Genomic DNA, 13,115 nt, shown 5'->3' on the forward strand with positions numbered 1-13,115 from the left:
TTTTTTTTTGTATTTTTAGTAGAGACGGGGTTTCACCGTGTTAGCCAGGATGGTCTCGATCTCCTGACCTCGTGATCCGCCCGTCTCGGCCTCCCAAGGTGCTGGGATTACACGCTTGAGCCACCGCGCCCGGCCAGTATTTGGACATATTTAAACGGTTTTTCTAAGGCCGTATTGGTGCAATAATGCTATTCCCAATCACCTGTTAAAATAATATATTATCTATAGTACTTTATTTTTTAGTGTCTGTTCTGCCGAAGCGAACACTATAGTATCTGATTTTTGAATGACTTCTTTATTCAACAGAAATCAATGCAGATAAGGGCTACATCATATACAGTTAATATTAAGCATAAACATGCTTTCCTATTCCTTGTAGACTAATACCTGGTTTGGATCAAAGCTCCATTCACTGGGGTGAGACAGTTACTGGAGTTATTTATCTCCTACTTACTCTTTCTCATAGATGATTCTCACTCTTTCTCTTTTGATTGATTCTCTTACACACATTTCCCATGTAACCTACTTTAAGAGGAAATTTCTATTCATCAAAGCTTCCATTTATTTGTTATAAATATTAAATTTACAAAAATATGAAGAACAACACTAAATCCCATTGCCTGTTCACCTGTTTGGTACTTTTTCATCTCCTTTTCATTCTCCAGGCATCATGATCCTTCTTTTACCTCTCGACTCTAGTTCTATGTTTTATTTTTATTTTCATTTTTTATCTCTTTGTCTCCTTGTGTAAATAATTTCATTTTAAAACCAAAGTTTAAGAGTGGAAATAGAGCTTGAGTCTGCAGATGAGAAAGAAGGAGTAAGTTTGTTATTTCTTAAAAATGTAAGAAAAGTAGCGTAACAAACTTAGACTGAATTTCCTGAAATCAGAATACCTTCATCTCCTCCTGCAATGTGTTTCTAATAAATGAACATCAGTAAGTTATCTCTCAGTCTTCTTTTTAACTGTGATGATTTATTCTGATAATATTGTAAAAAATGATATAAGCACATTCTAAATTTTTTGGGTGGCTATCCCATAGTCATATATATATTTTTTAATTTTAGTGCCCTCATTTGCTTGAAGCTTATGATTATTTAAATGCCAAAAATGCTCCTTTAATGGTATTGGGCTAATGAGAAAGAAACAAAGCCTGACTCGATATGTAAATGCTATATTCTGCCAATTAAGGGCCAAAGTAAGGCCAGAGTGCACGGTATGAAGGAAGATTTTGTTGTAGTTGAAAAAGAGAAAAATGGTGTGAGAATTAAATCATCCCAGAGCACAGGAAAGTTTAATTGGCAGCCTCAATGACTGTAGCTTCTGGGCACTAGGACTATGTTAACACAGCAAAAATGTATTTACTTTTCAGTATACATAGCAATGTCATTTTCATGTTACATTACTGTAATTAATTTTGATCAGATTTGTTTTCTAATTTTGATGGTATTTAATTTTAAATATAAAGAGCATATACTTAGTCACTGTTGGAAAAAACCATACAATATGTGGTAACTCTGACAGCATGCTAGAAGACACCTTACAAGTGTTTTTAAAAAGATAATGTAGGCCGGGCACAGTGACTCATGCCTATAATCCAGCACTTTGGGAGGCTGATGTGAGTGGATCATTTGAGGTCAGGAGTTCGAGACCAGCCTGGCCAACATGGTGAAACCCCGTCTCTACTAGAGATACAAAAATTAGCCAGGTGTGATGGCAGGCATTTGTAATCCCAGCTACTCTGGAAGCTGAGGCAGGAGAATTGCTTGAACCCGGGAGGCAGAGGTTGAGTGAGTCAAGATTGCGCCACTGGGCAACAAGAGTGAGACTCTGTTTAAAAAAAAAAAAAAGATAATGCAATCTCCTTTTCTGTGTTCACACCAGAGGATACTCTCCTTGCCCTAATTTTATAGCCCTCGTCTATGGGTCCCGATGGCTCTCTGCTGCTCCAGACTTAGCACATTTGGTCTGTATAGCCTTAATTCTGCTTTTTTCCTTACTGGATTAATGTCTCATCCAATTAGAACATGTAGATCACTGTCTTCCACAGCCAAAGCCAGATAGCTTGTGGTTTAAAAAAATGACTAAAACTCATATGTCATAATAGAAACATTACCATGATTTGTAAAAAATAAGTCAAGAAACTCTCTTAAGGCAGATAAGTAGAAAAGCACACTTTAATAGTCACACTTTTATCCTAAATTAGCATCTTGAAATAAATCGTATGAGTTGATATCACTGACACGAATTCACACAGTTTATTGGTGATAAGGCATAGACTAGCACTCTTGTTTAAAACTTCATTTTTGTCATTTCCATTAGAGTCTATCAAAGTTAGGGTTTTCTAGAACACCTCTGTTCAAAGGCAGTATAATGCTAGCCTCATACGTAATTTTAGCTTTTCTAGTAGCTATATTAAAAGGAATAAAAATAACCACAGGTGAAATTATTTTTAATATATTTATTTTAACTCAATATATCCAAAATATCATTTAAATGTGTAATTAATATAAAATTATTAATAACATTGACATTATTTTTGTACTGCCTTTGAAATTTAGAGTTTTTGTGGGACTTATAGCTCAAATAAATTTAGTCTCATTTCACATGTTCCATAGCTTCATTTGGCTAGTGGCTCCCGTATAGGACAGCTCAGTCCTACAAGGTAAAGCTAAGATAGAATACAGAATGACAGGTGACCATCATATCTACATGAACATTTGTGTAAAAATCAATATCTGATAGTTGAAATCCAATATTGTAGCTTATGATAATATTATTTAACCTGTTTTACATGTACCTGCCAAAACTGAATGAAATCTAGCAGTTAGAACTAATTGGAGTATAACCCAGCAAAGCTGGCATGTTGCACAGTTGAACTTCAAGATAATGGGAGGAGAAAACCACTGTGTTATAGTTGCACAGTGTTTTTAACATAATGGTAAATTTTCAAATCATTTTATGGTGAAAGATTCAAATATTGCATAATGTCAATTGACATTCACCATTATACAAATATGTGGAAAGAGTCCTTATTCCAAGAGAAGAGAAAATAAATAACTATTACTCTGGAATAGTGAAAAGGAGGATAATGATGTCATAGCTTTGTTTGTATCCAAAGTTATGGAACTCCTCTTGTTATCCATGACATTTAATGAAAGCTTTTGTGCTTTTGGTTTGGAAAGGACCTCACCTTATGGATCTAACAGTTTTGCTGTAAAAACATACACATGCAATTATAACAAGCCAGAAGATATATCATAATCTAAGTTGCTGAGATGTGTTTGTACTGATATAAATGCAATTGCAATGTAAAGGGAAAAAAAAGACATCATAGGGTACCATGGGGAAGCAGTCTGATTTGTCCGCTGTATCTTTGTGTTTAATCTCAGCATTGCACCATGATTCTGCTACAGGATGAGAGCTGGGGAAGGAGAAATAGTAGGGACTTGGATGAGAATCAGCATGAGGTAATGAGACTAGCACTGAGGTCAAAAAGAAAAGCATCATGAGCAAACCTTCTGCAATTAAGGTTTTATTACATATATTTGAGAGAGTACTAGAAAATAATGGAGGCTTAACATTCATCTCTATGTTTCTTCAGGTTTGAGGCTACAATACTGATCAACTGCTATTAACAATGCCCAGATGACCTTGGAGGCAATTTGTGTTCACGTGAATGATTCAGTAGTGATAAAATGGCTTTAATAAAAACCTAGGAATATTTTTTCTTAATTTTCTAATATTAATGGTAAAGAATAACAAATACAAATATCTTCCCTTAAACGGCTCACATAGAAACAAATATCTAACTTCAGTGTTGGTAAAGACATCTGCAATAACACAAATCATACTCCCAACAACTAATAGTGATTGAACGATGAATATATATCCTGTACTTTAAAAGTATTACTTTACTTAATTATCACAAAATCTGATGAGGTAGCTACTCTCAGTATCTTCATTTTACTAATGAGAAAAGTAAGGTTTTTCACGATCGGTTTGTAATAGATCCGAGGCAAGCATACTGTTGAGTAGTTTATATCTGAATCCAGAACCTGCGCCTTTAAAAGGAAATTCCAGCACCAGACTGTAGGAGAAGAAAAGTAAAATGATTAGTTCTGGTTTAGAGGACTATGTTGGAGTGATTTGTTTCTCCTGGATTTATACTTCAGAAATACTGAGTGCACACCTCGTTTGGACAAAGTGATGAGTGTAAATAAAGGAACACTTGATGAGGTAAACAAAGGCCATCTTACTCGAACTGGATTTTGGAAATGGATAAGTTATTGATAGATTTGGAAGACAGACAGGCTATGGGAACAGCAAATGGAAGGAGAAAAACATAAATGATTGTAGTCCAACAGGGAAATGGCAAATAGCCCAGTGTGCATAGAGTTTACTGCTTTTCAAAAAAAAGGAGACGAGAAAGTTAGGATCAAGTTCAGTTTAGGGAAGCTAGTCAAGAACCATGCAAGTTTTCAGCAAGACACAACCACTATTGCCATGATTCACTTTGAAACATATTTCTGGCGTAATAGACATATACATAACATCCTCTTTTGAGGCTATAGCAAAAGTTCAGTAGTGACATGATAAGACCCTATTCTGATACTGACTGAAAGATGCTGCGTAAAGTTACAATTCTCAAATGAAAACATGAAGATATCTGAGTAATAACCAGATCTCATAAGCCATTAGATGAAATATAACTGAGGTGATGACACTGTTTAAACTCCTCATTAAAAAAGAGTTTACAATTCTTTTGTGAATTAGTCAAACTTATTTTGTAGCATATTGTGGTTCATGCACATTTAATTTTAACTCCTGAGCCTGCAAATAAGCTGCATTAAGCTGCATTTACGTTGTGCATAAAACATTAAGCTACTATAGGCAAAGTTATGTGAATTTTGCATTGATAGCATATCACAAAGGAGAGTTTCTCCGTACTTGTGAATAAGGAAAATGCTATTTTGGGGAATGCATATGTGAAAGTAATTCAAATGCACTTTTCTTTAAAAAGAAAATTCAAAACACAAAAATCAACCAAACAGAAAGAAACAAGATTTCATATATAGCACTTAGAAACAGTAAATTTTAACATCAAGAATCGCTAAGCCATGCTTTATTTATACTTCTTTACTATATTATAGCTTATAATAGTTATGTGAATTTTTAATGAAAATACAATTCCTAATTAATCTCTGGTTATTCTATCCAATTTATCTTCTGCTATAACTATTGTCCATGATTGTTGTTGTTACTTTTATTACTATTAGAGGCTATTATTGTAGGCATGGTTGATAGTTTTATCAAAATTATATAATTTGATTTTAATAATTCTGTGAAAGAAGCATTATCTCTGTCTCTCAGTTGAGGAAACTAAGGCTCAGGGAGGTTCCATATGTTACATAGCATCACACAGCTAGTAAATCATCTGTCCTCATACCCATCACAACAAATGGCCTCTCTAATGGCATCAATATTATACCCCTTTGAGATTATGCTGTATGATGTGCTTATTAGTACTTAGTTCTAAACACTCTCAAAACTTTGAATTTCAAATCAAATCCATCACAATTTGCATTATCAAGTAGCATTATTAAATTACAAGTAGCATTATTAATGCTACTTCTTGAAAGTAGCATTAAATTCTTCATGCTGAAATAGAGACAGCATATGTCGCCTTGGTAAAATTCCTTGGCAGTGGCAAATTCACAGTCCTTTAAAGGATTATGGTAATAACATAAACTGGAGTTGTGTTTTAATAAAACTAGTGCTAGGATACCCCACAAAACAGTTATTTTGTTACTACTAATTATCTCCGTAGAAATTCTAGGGACTGAGCAAAGATAAATGAAACCCACCTATCCTTACTTCTACTGGGACAAGAAGAATAGTAACATGTATTACCATCAGAGAAAAATGTAATTATGTTTTTTATCAAAAGGAAAAAGTTAGGATTTGTAGCATTAATACAAATATGTTTGAAATAGAGTACTTAAAATAAAAATAAAAATAAATGTTTTCCAACTCTCATTCAAAGTTTAGCAACGAAGCATGTCCTTTTACTTTTTCCTAATATTTTGATCGTGTAATATTTCAAATACACAGAAACATCTGAATACCAGTATATTATCAACGGATTATAAATACTCAAAGAATCAGCAAATACTTAATTTTATATGTCATAAATTATTATTAAATATCAGAAAATGGTCATACTCTTTTTTCTATTATTTCTAATGTAAATGGGCCTTTTCAAGCTATCCTTAGCTGTAATAATATTGAAATATTACCGTTTTTTTTTTTTTTTCCTGGAGGCTGTGTTTTACTCTAAATTTGTACTTATGAATCTTTGGAAATTCCAGCAGGAACAAATGTATCTGGAGAAATATATGTTTATGTGGTTCATCCTTTAATCATTGCGTGAAAAAATCAAATGCCATAGATATTCAACTTTCATTGAATGCAATTATTTTTATCCTTGCATATTTTGCCATTATTCTTTAGTGATTTAAAATCTATTTCTGTAAAAATGATAGAATATTTGGTAATACTACACAAATACAGCTTTAAGATTTATACATTCATAGGTGAAAAATAATATTATTTCAAATTATCAGAAATCAAACCACATCCATTGACTACTTTCCATTTTTATTTTATCTTTATTTTCTAGTCTGCCATTTTAATTCCATTGTGTATCTTTGGTCCCTGAAAGCAATCCCAGGAATTGCTGAGTGGTTAAAAAGCGAGTCTAATGGGATCTAAAATCAATTCGCAAGTCTGCCACTGATTCATTGTGCGCCTTTTGCTGCCACTGAAATGACATTAAACCAGTCTCTTAAGCCAGCATTTTTATACCTCTGTATTTTTGTTGTGATTAAAAAATACTTATCTATTCACTATGCATGTACACTAAAGAACATAGATTACTGATTGATAAATATTAGACTACTTTCTGTTTCAATCAGTTACCTCACTTGAGATTAGCACAAAGCTTTATACAGAGGCTTAAAAGTCTGTATTTTTCTTGTGTTGCAAATGCGGTTTTGTATATGTGCCAGGGTTCAAGATCCTTTTAAGTGCTTTTCTTCTGGCAAATTTGTCTTCTTCTGATTTATCTTTGGTTGGCATTTAATAACTGTCTTACCTCATATTTAAATTGCTTCACCTGGAACAGATGGATGCTTGGCGTCCACATTTACTTGTCCTTTGCTGGCCTCAATCTTGGGGACAATTGTAACCTTTGCCTTTAAGAATCCTTATTCTTGTCATGCTAGATAGCATTCCTAGGTACTACTTTGACACCAGATCAAACTTTTCTAACTGCAATATGGAAACATTTTAAAATTCACGTTAAAATCTCACAGTATCTTAGACATATGTAAAAATATTTTATTTTCTAGAAATGTATAATAATTTATCTAACAGAAGAATGGGAAAAATTTTGTGAGTGGTAAACAAAATATTTCAATTTTTATCATATGAAAATCCAGAAAAATAGAAGCGACTTGTGTACCTGCTTTTTAGGGTGCATCAGAGGCAATCAGTAATTTCCTGTACGTGAATTAAAATCAACTTCAAGTAAAATGAAAAGACAAAATGAAATGATGTGCTTGACACATAACTGACAAAAAGTTTATCCTATTTACTTTTCTACCTTGTATTTAGAAAAGTCTAAAAGATTTAATAATATCCTAAGACACAAATGAAAGTTATTTTCAACTAATGCTTCTAAGAAAATAATTTTCCTGTGGAATATTTTAGTGCAAAAAGTTAATTTGTAAATTTTTATATACCCATAACTACTTATGCTTAATGCATTACTGACCACAAAGCTCAACAATATATGGTATTTTACTTTGAGAAAAACAGATGTCCAGAGAAAAGCTGTGGCCAAAATTTCCATAAAATTCTTGCTAAAAAATATGTTTATAAAATACTATAGCTTTCAGTTACTGTACAGCTTCTCTAGTACCTATCTTTCACTTTATAATATAAAAAATTTAAACTCGAATTAGTTAAAAAGTATCTTTAAATCCCCCGGCTATTTAGTAGTAAGAGCTGAACTTAAGTTCAATTCTCTTGACAGCTAATTCAGAGTCTTTTCCATTATGTTACATTACCTTCACTCTCACTGCCAAATGTTTAAAAGGAAATGAAAGCCACGATTTTCCATGTACCTCAAGATGTTTATAAGGTTTTGTATTCAAAAATCAAAATAAATTGAATGTTCATTAGTAACATTCAATAATTATTGTTAAAATACAGTTGTCTTTTACCTCTTCATGCATAAATGGTCTGATTATAAACTATATTATGTAATTTCAGGGAAAATGTTTATGATCTCTTTTATAAAAATAGTATTACTTATTGAAAATGAATCAACTGCCAAATCAAAGTAGACAAAATGTGAATATTGTTTCAGTACTTTAGGAACTTTTATTTTCATTAAAATAGCTGGATATAAGATGATTTCTATAGTTGAAGCAGTCAACACATATCAAATATTATCAAATAAAATAATTAAAAACATTAGAGAAGCAACCTGAACACAGGAATCACGCAAAATTTCGCACACGCACCTCTGCATTCAGTGGACAAGAATGACTAAATGCTTTGATCTCCCCTGAATAACATGAAAGAGGAAAAGGAAAAAAAAAAGCAACATCTGTTAGAATAAAGGTTTAGTGAACAGAATGGAGACTACTTGACATAAGACATAGGGCACACAAAAAAAAGATAAAATGCATAAGCCAAGTTATTTATAGCCTCAGACCTTACTAGTCAAAAGAGACAAAGTCTGACTTGGAAAAAAATATTGAAATAAATGCAGTTAGATTTATGTTTAAAGTAGGTAAAACTCTGGAAGTGAGTTTCTTCAAATGTTTTCAATGGGAATATACATATACATAGCATTATATATATAATTATATATAATATATAATGTATAATATATAATTATAATTATAACATGATATACTATATAGAATTATATAATATACATTATATATAATATATACATATAATTATATAATATACATTATATATAATATATACATATAATTATATATAATGCAATATAGAGAGAGATCCACAGCATATTTATTTATACACATTATAAATAAATTACATATATACACTATATATATTGTGTGTGTGTTTTTACTCATGGTGTGTGACAATATGTTAGACAAAACTATGAAGGCATTATGTAAACAATATAAATAATATTAGACTGCTTGGATATATATTTGTAATGTAGGCTTCAATCAGTTTTCCACTTAAGGAAATAAATGTCTGCTGTGGGAAAGGTGATTCCTTTGAAGTGGATCAGTTCTATATACAAATGTATTTACCTGGGCATTGTCTATCTCTCAACTACAGCAAATACTCAAAGCAAAAATATTTCAATGGGCAATTAATAAATTTGATGTACTTTCAGGTTTGTGAGCTTTTGTGTTGCAAAGTGTGTTTTAGTTGTTAATGGTGGTGTTTTTTTTTTTTAAATTTTAGAATCGGTGTCATATTATGGTGTTAGAAACATAGATTCCACTATCATGTAACATAGTATTTTCTAAGATTTTGAATGCCATAGCTGCAGTTCCCAATCTTATATCTAGCAGATGATATGTACATATGTGACATTCTTTCATAAGAACACCCATCGTTATATGCATATGAATGCTCTAGAATACAAGTAGATAAAATAATGCCAGCAGAGCTTTAACTTCGAATTGGACTTAATTTCTGTAAAATAATAAGATAAAAAGAAAGCTATTGAAAATATATGTAATTTAAGTTCAGGAAAACAGAACCTGTTTAAGATTAGAGAAACTATAACGTGGGCAAAAAAAAAAAAAAAAAAAAAAAGGCAAAAACTTAAGATCTTATATGTAGGGAGAAAATAATTTAAAAATATAGAAAGAAGGATGTTTGCCTCAAAGATGGTGCCTGTATGTAATGAACTAAGTGGACTTTTCTCCTGGGCAGCAGACCAGAAGTGTAAGCATTACCAAGGCATATGGTTCCTCTTCGTGAAATAACAATCTTTTTTTTTTTTTTTTTTTTTTATACTTTAAGTTCTAGGGTACATGTGCATAACGTGCAGGTTTGTTACATATGTATACATGTGCCATGTTGGTGTGCTGCACCCATCAACTCGTCAGCACCCATCAATTCGTCATTTATATCAGGTACCATCAGTGACAGAGTGGAAATAACAATCTTAATTGACATTCCACTCTCTCCACCTCTCCCCTCTCTGGCCTGACTTACACTATCCAGTCTGACTTCCACATCAAAGCCAGGACAAACTTTAAAAAAGGCAAACGGTAGCCTGGTAGCCTCTGTTTACAGACGTTCCTTTGCCTACCTTTTGTCCTAGCAATTGGAGAAATTGGCCTTTGGTTCTTGGTGCTTCCTACCTCTGCATCCTTTTTTTTTTTTTTTTCTTTTAAAGTTCTAGGATGCACGTGCAGGTTTGTTACATTGTAAACGTGTGCCATGGTGGTTTGCCGCACCTATCAACCCATCACCTAAGTGTTAAGCCTCGCATACATTCACTATTTTCCCTGATGCTCTCCTTCCAACTCCCCAAAAGCACCAATGTGTGTCGTTCCCCTCCCTGTGACCATGCATTCTCATTGTTCATCTCCCACTTATAAATGAGAATATGCGGTGTCTGGTTTTCTGTTCCTGTGTTAGTTTGCTGAGGATTATGGCTTCCAGCTCCATTCATGTCCTTGTAAAGGACATGATCTCATTCCTTTCTATGGTTGCATAGTATTTTATGATGTATATATATACTACATCGTATGTCTTGTTCTTTCCATTCCTTTTCATTCCTCATCTCTCTTCTCCTAGGACATTGCATTTATTGTTTTTGTTGCGTCGATAAATCTTCTCTTGGATATTTGCTTTAATAAATCCATCTCATCCTTCTGATCTCAATTCACGCATTACTTCTTCAGAACAAGTTCCACTGACTTGTATTTTAGTCTACCATTATATATGCTCTCATGGCAACACAGCAAGAAGTCAGATGTGTAAATAAATACACATATTAATAGTGGTAAGTGTTGTAATAGTAATTAAAGAGTTAGTCTGAAGTAGGATATATATCTGCATGTAGGATTCACATCACATAAACTCTCTAAACTATTGAAGACCATTTCTTCATCTCCCAAATGTTAGTTATTTTTGTGTTTATTTTGTGCAAAAAGTTACAGGGTGCAAATTAGAATTAGAGCATGAAATATATGTCCCCAGCCAGTTTGAATTCTTAGATAAATAACACCAAAGAAGTCTCTCAAAAATAAAATATAGTATCTCCATATTTCAATATGAGTAATTTCCTATATCTGAACTATATCAAGTATATGTCAGGAATAATCAATACTGATGTCAGGAATAATCTATACTGATTAACAAATATTATCCTGTAATTTTAACACATTTGATTTTTTTTTTTTTTGGTTGGTATTATATAATTGTCTTTTCCCTTGTATACATATGACCTAACAGAAAATACATTTAAATGAATTCTTCACAATAACATTTACACAGAAGTGCAAGTAAAAGTTATTTTCTGTTAAAGTCCTTATGTAGCAAGTCAGCAAAGAAATAGTTGGAGGTTATGCACATCCACAATTAAAGGAGGGAAGAAGGAGGTATGGAGGGAAGAAGGAAGTAAGAAATATACCTCACGATCTATTTTGGTAAAACCAATCTGGCTAATACTGGAATTTGTTAGATAATTATATCTGTTAACTTTTATGTCATGTCCTTTACTTAAAACAGAATAGAAATGCTTTGTCTGTAAACTTCAATATTCTGAATTAGGTATGACACAAAAATTTTGTGGGGATCTTCTCACTCATTTGTTACATTGAAAAAAAGTAGCATGTTTATGTTAAAGTTTACATTTTATTCCTGGAAGCTGACACACAGGAAGCAATAAATATGAAAAGTGATGTGATGTTCAGCGGCAGCTTTCTTCCCTGCACTGGAGGGAAGTGGGAGTTTTAAAGTGAGAGTGCAAAGGAGACAAGTAGAAACAAAGGCATTCGTATGTACATGCGGACATTCAAAAGATAATCACTGAAAGTGGCGCTACAAAAAAACTATGCTCCACTGTTTGAGTTTCAAATTAAAGCTCTCTGAGGATAATGGTAAATTTTATTTGGATAAAAAATTGCCTTTTATCTTCCTCCATCAAGATTTCAATTGGCAGGAGATGACACAACCTGCTTAACAATCGGGTATTTCAAAAGTTGAGAAGGTTGAGAGGGAGCATTAAAAAAATGCCTTTTAAAAAATCTATGTGAACAGCACTTATACATTTGGCACATGTATAACATTAATTCACTAATACTCTAGAGTATTCTGATACTCTAATACTAATAGAGTATTCTTGTGGTATTCTGCCTAGAATTCAGAATTTAACATAATGTGTAGATTTATATAAAAATACAACCCACATATCTATTAGGAAAAAGTATAACATTTTAATATTATGGAATTTCATTTTTTCATAACTTACTGATTTAGATTCTAAATAAAGCATCTCAGAATTATATGCTTTGCAGGTTAGAAAAAGAACATTATCATCAAAATGATTATTTAAACTCTTCACTAACGGTTATTAATACATCATTAAGTTTCTGGATATTCATCTTGAGAAAAGTATGAAGACATTCTTTAAAAATTGGAGCCAAATCAAAGCAGTTTTCTCTAATCCTGACTGAATTTTTAGAAACCACTTTGGATTATCCACAGTGTTAGACTGACGTTTAACTATATTGTTTTACCTCAAAGGGATACTGTGATCAAATGTAGATAACCTAGTAAAGCACTCGGCTGAATAGCTTCTGATTGTGACAATAAATATTTATCATCTAAATCTCCACCCACATTCTTAACCCAGCACACCTTGAGAAGGTGTGTGTTATTTTAGTTTGGAGTTTACTCTTTATGTTAGATGTGAAATATAAAATATTTTGTGTAAAAGAATATTCTTTGTATTAACCTACACAATTCCCTTCCTTCCTTCCTTCCTTCCTTCCTTCCTTCCTTCCTTCCTTCCTTCCTTCCTTCCTTCCTTCCT

General features: G+C 32.5%; 1 protein-coding gene across 1 annotated transcript in view; it reads left to right on the plus strand.

Annotated features, from left to right (window-relative positions):
• SEMA3A (semaphorin 3A) overlaps nt 1-13,115 on the plus strand; it is a 218,681-nt gene that overhangs the window by 93,205 nt on the left and 112,361 nt on the right. The window lies entirely within an intron of this gene.

Source organism: Piliocolobus tephrosceles, chromosome 8, assembly GCF_002776525.5.
Source record: "Piliocolobus tephrosceles isolate RC106 chromosome 8, ASM277652v3, whole genome shotgun sequence".
NCBI classification, from domain to species: Eukaryota; Metazoa; Chordata; class Mammalia; order Primates; family Cercopithecidae; genus Piliocolobus; species Piliocolobus tephrosceles.